Genomic DNA, 6,808 nt, shown 5'->3' with positions numbered 1-6,808 from the left:
CGATGCTACTTGGAGGACTTCAGTCTATTCTCTTCTACATGCTGCAAGACGGAGGCTGCCAGAAGCGTAGTTTTCGACAGGATTAGCTATCTCCCTCTTATTCTGGCATTCTGCAGTTCAGTCCACCGATATAGCCCCTTTACACATATACCCATGCATATGTAGTGTAGCTCCTTGCTTGCGAGTACTTTGGATGAGTACTCACGGTTGCTTTTCTCTCCCTTTTCCCCCTTTCCCTTCTACCTGGTTGTCGCAACCAGATGTTGGAGCCCAGGATCTAGACGCCACCGTCGACGACGACTTCTACTACACTGGGGGTGCCTACTACTACGTGCAGCCCGCTGACGACGACCAGGAGTAGTTTAGGAGGATCCCAGGCAGGAGGCCTGCACCTCTTTCGATCTGTATCCCAGTTTGTGCTAGCCTTCTTAAGGCAAACTTGTTTAACTTATGTCTGTACTCAGATATTGTTGCTTCCGCTGACTCGTCTATGATTGAGCTCTTGTATTCGAGCCTTCGTGGCCCTGGCTTGTAATATGATGCTTGTATGACTTATTTATTTGTAGAGTTGTGTTGTGATATCTTCCCGTGAGTCCCTGATCTTGATCATACATGTTTGCGTGTATGATTAGTGTACGATTGAATCGGGGATGTCACAAATTTCCTCTCCTATACAAAAACTAGAAAGACCCACTCCATTGGTAATTCCATCAATAACACCCTTATCAAAAAACTCTGTGACTTCGGTTAACCCTCTTATACCGAGGGTAAAGACCCTAGTATAGAAAATTTCTATATAACCACGATTGTATGACCAACTGTATATTTTTTACTTGATCTAAAAATTCTTTTTAGGATTTCCTTTGTAAAAAGAGTTTATTAAATCCAAATTCTGAAAAAAAGAATAAGCAGATCCATAGAAGATATATGCTATGAGTAAACCAAAGATAGCTAGACTTACAGAAGAAATTGCATTAGTAATAAATTCATATGAATTTACAAAAAAATTAGAACTTTCCTGGGTAAAGTTTATTGAGGGAGCTAACCACTTTGATAATATGGTTAACTCTGCTATTTCATTATCAATTCCTCCATTATCAAAAGAGATTCCTATGAATCCAATGAACAAAGTGAAAAGTAGTAATATAAGAAGAGGAAATAACATAGTATTTCCCGTTTGATGCGGATAGGAAAAAGTGTTTTTAGCCCCAAAAGACGTAGTAAAGGATCCTATCCTATTTCTTGCATTACCTTGAATTTTTGGTATATTTTGTGAAAAAAAAGAAACTCCACTCTTCGTTGTTGATAAAACAAAATCCCTATTCACTCCTTTGGGTATCCTTTTACCCCATAAGGATATTGAATACATGGAACTCTCTTTAGTGCTACTGTAATTTTGAAAATGAACACGCAAATACCCATCAAATGTAAGTAAATATATCCTAAAGATATGAAAGGCAGTTAATCCTGGAGTAAAGGAGGCTATTATTCCAAAAAAAGGGCGAATACAACCAACTATTACTAAGGATTTCATCTTTGGACCAGAAGCAAGCAACAGGTGGAATACCACAAAGAGAAAGTGTACCCCATAAAAAAGTAGTTCTTGTGATTGGAATGTATTTTCTTAAACCGCGCATAAGAACCATATTTTGACTTCTATCTGGTGAATATCCAACAAGAGGTTCCATTGAATGAATAACAGATCCGGATCCCAAGAACAATAAAGCTTTTGAATAAGCATGAGTGATCAAATGGAATAAAGCAGCTTGATAAGAACCTGTACCTAGAGCTAACATCATATAACCCAATTGAGACATTGTAGAATAGGCTAAGCTTATTTTAATATCTCTCTGAGCAAGAGCTAAAGTAGCTCCTAAGAATAGTGTTATTGTACCTACTAAAGAAATAAAACTCATTATCAAAGGTAAAGATATGAAAAGAGGAAGAAGTCGAGCTATAAGAAAAATTCCCGCAGTAACCATAGTTGCTGCGTGTATAAGAGCCGAAATAGGAGTGGGCGCTTCCATAGCATTAGGTAACCATACATGAAGAGGGAATTGTGCGGATTTCGCAACTACACCAAGGAATAATAAAAAAGCACACAAAGTAGTAAGTAAAGAATTAATTCCATTATTAGGAATCCAGTTTTTAGCTATTTTGAACAAATCCCTAAACTCTAAACTACCTGTTATCCAAAAAAACCCTAAAATTCCTAATAATAGACCAAAATCGCCTACACAATTAGTTACACCAAAAGCCTATCAATAAATAAGAACACATTCCCACGAGTTCGCAAAAATTTTTTGTATCAAATTGGAGCTAGTAACCAATCCCAACATGGAAGTATTGAAAAAACTTATATAAACAAAAAATCTCAAATATCCTTCATCCTGAGACATATAACCATCACTATAAATAAGTACCAGGATTCCTAAGTAGTAATTAGTATTAACATAATAGAAGTAAGTGGGTCAATCAAGTATCCAAATTCTAATGAAAAATCATTATTGATGGTCCAAGACCATAGATATTGATAGATCGAACTTCCATTTATTTGTTGAATAGACAGTTGAACTGAGAATGCCATAGCTATACTTAAGAGTAAAACACTAGGGAAATCCCTTATGCGATGAAGATTTTTTGTTGCTGTCGGAATAAGAATAAGACCAAATCCCATTGACATAATAACTGGAAGTGGGAGAATAGGAATTACCCATGCATATTGATATGTATGTTCCATAAGAAAAGAAATTGCAACTTTTACTTCAATTTTTACTTCAATTTTTCTATAAAATTGTTTCGAATTCACCAAACCAATTCTTATCTCTTTCTGAAAGAATAAATAAAAAGAATAAGAAAAAATACTGAAATTCTTAATTTTTCCAAAATTTATCTCATTGTAACAATTAAAAATTAAGAATGGGTTTAGTTGGTTAAATTAAAAAAGTTAATAAAATAACTTCGTTACGTAGTTATTTTATTAACTAAATAAAGATATTTATAAAAATAAAAAAATTGGAATCATTTTACTTTCTATTCATAATTTATTTTTATATTTCTTTAAAACAAAGGTGAAACAGCTCTCTTGTTCCATAATTAACTGATTGAGTGAATTCCAATGAAACCCTATGTTTATAAGAAATTATCCTAATGACTATAAATTACCTAAGTTTTAGAATGTCTTGTTTAAGAGACTCAGTATTTTTTGTTTTGATTGGAATTCCTTTCCGCTATGGATTACCATTCTGAACTTAATTAACTATTTTCATTTTCCCTTCTTTTTATCCCCCCGTCTTATCTTATATGGGGGATAGGCTTCCATACCATATATCTATATATGAAGTTAGATTTAAATGAGAAACCCTTCTATATATTATATATTATTAAAAACTAGTACAAAATATATAAAGAAAAAATGTTAAAAAATTATTGTTGTCTTATCCGCATTAGACAAAATGAAGTAAAAAGTAATTCTAAATTTAACTATCTTTCAATATCTAAGTATAAATACTAATAAAAAGAAGAAAGAAGGATTGATTTCCAGCAATAGATGTATTTCACATACAACTAGAAAAAAGTAATTTCCTTTTTGAATGGCAGGTCCAAAAAAACGTACTTCAATGTCAAAAAAGCGTATTCATAAAAATATCTGGAAGAAAAACACTTATTTTTCCATAGTACAATCTTATTCTTAAGTAAAATCAAGATCATTTTCGAGCGGTAATGAGCATCCAAAACCAAAGGGTTTTTTGGGCAACAAACAAATCATAAAATTTTGGAATAATATGAATTGACTTATCAAAAAAGAATTCCAATTATTTAATAATTTCGATTCTTCTTTGAATGTACTTTTATGTGTCGAATTACTCGGTACAATATTCTTAGAACAAAAAACCCCTCTTATCTTATATATATAAGAAAAAAAGTTGTGTTTGGTATACTGTGTGCTAAGTATTCTTTTCCTATCAATGAACTTTCCATAATTTTCATAATAGAATCCTCATATTCTATTATGAAAATTATGAAAAGTGGAGTATTCTTACAATAGGACCTACAACTTCCACCTATCTTCTCCAAAATCATAAGGTTAGTAAATCTTATTAATAAGAGCATAAAGACTTTCATTCTATAAAGTTTAAAAAAAAATCCGAAAAAGCCTTTTATATTTATCCTTTTAGTTTCATCATTAAATAGAAACCCTTTGGGATTTTTTTCATTGCATTGAAAGAATTTTCAAAATGTAAACGATAAATTAATTAGAAAAAATTAGTTCTATAATTGCATGTTAGAGAAAAGAAGTTCCAACTCTTTCAAGCAGTGTTTGTGTTTCTATTGGGAAAAGCAAGAGCTTATTGTAAAAAAAATGGAAACGATACTACCAAACGAAGTCTACTTTAATGAAAACTCTAATGTTCCTAAATTTTATGGACTTTCCCAATATCGATGATTCCCAAGATAATAGTTATTATTCTTTTAAGTTACCTATTATTTGAAGTTAGCCGCCATGGTGAAATTGGTAGACACGCTGCTCTTAGGAAGCAGTGCTCAAGCATCTTGGTTCGAATCCGAGTGGCGGCATTCTTGAAAAACAATACAATAGATTAGAAATCAATTCAAAATTTACAATTTCGTAATGGGACCTTCCCCTTATGCTATTTGCAACTTTAGAACATATCCTAACTCATATCTCTTTCTCAACGATTTCAATTATGAGTACGATTCATTTTATAACCTTATTAGTTCATGAACTTGGAGGATTACGTGATTCATCAAAAAAAGGAATGATAGTTACTTTTTTCTCTATAATAGGATTCTTAGTTTCTCGTTGGGCTTCCTCGGGACATTTTCCATTAAGTAATTTGTATGAGTCATTGATCTTCCTTTCATGGGCCCTGTATATTCTTCATACCATTCCTAAAATACATAACTCTAAAAATGATTTAAGCACAATAACTACGCCAAGTACTATTTTAACGCAATGCTTTGCCACATCGGGCCTTTTAACTGAAATGCATCAATCTACGGTACTAGTACCTGCTCTACAATCTCAGTGGTTAATGATGCATGTCAGTATGATGTTATTAAGCTATGCAACTCTTTTGTGCAGGTCCTTATTATCTGCCGTTATTCTAATCATTAGATTTCGAAATAATTTCCATTTATTTTCTAAAAAGAAAAAATGTTTTAAATAAAACATTTTCTTTAGTGATATTAAATATTTTTATGCAAAAAGAAGTGCTTTAAAAAGAACCTCTGTCCCTTCATTTCCAAATTATTACAAATATCAATTAACAGAGCGTTTGGATTCTTGGAGTTATCGTGTCATTAGCCTAGGATTTACCCTTTTAACCGTAGGTATTCTTTGTGGAGCAGTATGGGCTAATGAGGCCTCTGGATCCTATTGGAATTGGGATCCTAAGGAAACTTGGGCATTTATTACTTGGACCATATTCGCAATTTATTTACATAGTAGAACAAATCCACATTGGAAAGGTATGAATTCTACACTTATAGCTTCGATAGGATTTCTTATAATTTCGATTTTTTATTTTGGTATAAATCTATTAGGAATAGGCTACATAGTTTTGGTTCGTTTACATTAACACCTAAATGATTACATAAAAATAAAACCTTCATGAAATGAAGGTTTTTACTTTTATGTTTTATTTGAGAACCCCTTGAACGCCTTCTCAAAGGGTTCTCAAAAATTCGAGATGGATCTAATTATACTTTTTTACTTATTTCTGCATTAATAGAGAAGACGAGTAAAACAAAGCAAATCTATTTAGGATAATAATTGGATAAGAGAGCCTCTACCCTGTCAACGGATAGGGAGAGAACAAAATCTGGATAAATACCAATTCCTATTACTGGTAAAAAGATACAGATTAAAATAAAGAGCTCGTGGTCCAGAATCCACAAAATTTGTGTTTGGAACATTAAATAGCTTGTATCCATAGAACATCTAGCGTAACATAGATAATAAATAAATAGGAGTTAATATCATTCCAATTGCCATTACAAAAGTAATTAGTGTTTTTGGGATTAACAGAAATTTTGGACTAGTAATTAGTCCAAAAAATACTACTAATTTTGTGACAAAACCACTCATTCCTGGTAAGGCAAGAGAAGCCATTGAAAATCTACTAAACATGGTAAAATTTTTAGGCATTGGGATAGATATTCCCCCTAGTTCTTCGAGATAAACAAGACGCATTCTATCAGAAGCGGTTCCTGCCAAGAAAAAAAGTGTAGCACCAATAAATCCATGGGATAATATTTGTAAAATAGCTCCATTGAGTCCAATGTTGGTTATGGAACCAATTCCTATAATTATGAAACCCATGTGAGATACAGAGGAATAAGCTATTCTTTTTTGGAAATTTCGTTGACCAAGAGAAGTTGAAGCTGCATAGATTATTTGGATCACTCCTATTATTACTAACCAGGGCGAAAATAGATAATGAGCATGAGGTAACAATTCCATGTTGATCCGAATCAATCCATATGGTCCCATCTTCAATAATATTCCCGCTAAAAGCATACATGTACTATAATGTGCTTCCCCATGGGTATCTGGTAACCACGTATGTAGGGGTATAATCGGCAATTTGACAGCATAAGCAATAAGGAAGCCAAAGTATAAAAGTATTTCCAAGGTTGCATGGTATGATTGATTAATTAATCTTTCCAAATCTAATCCTGGTTCATTCGAACCATATAAGCCCATACCCAGAACTCTGATTAAGGAAAAAATGGAACCGCCTGCAGTATACAAAATAAACTTTGTAGCTGAATATAGACGCCT

The 6,808-nt window shown here is 32.8% G+C and overlaps 1 non-coding gene across 1 annotated transcript; it reads left to right on the top strand.

Moving 5' to 3' along the window:
- Positions 1-4,498: 4,498 nt before the first annotated feature.
- TRNAL-UAG (transfer RNA leucine (anticodon UAG)) lies at positions 4,499-4,578 on the top strand. Its single transcript has one exon. It is a non-coding gene; the product is annotated as a tRNA-Leu (tRNA).
- The last annotated feature ends 2,230 nt before the right edge of the window (positions 4,579-6,808 follow it).

This window comes from Triticum aestivum, chromosome 4A, assembly GCF_018294505.1.
Source record: "Triticum aestivum cultivar Chinese Spring chromosome 4A, IWGSC CS RefSeq v2.1, whole genome shotgun sequence".
Classification (NCBI taxonomy): Eukaryota; Viridiplantae; Streptophyta; class Magnoliopsida; order Poales; family Poaceae; genus Triticum; species Triticum aestivum.
The sequence above is the reverse complement of the archived record's forward strand: the minus strand, read 5'-3'. Positions and strand labels throughout refer to the sequence as shown.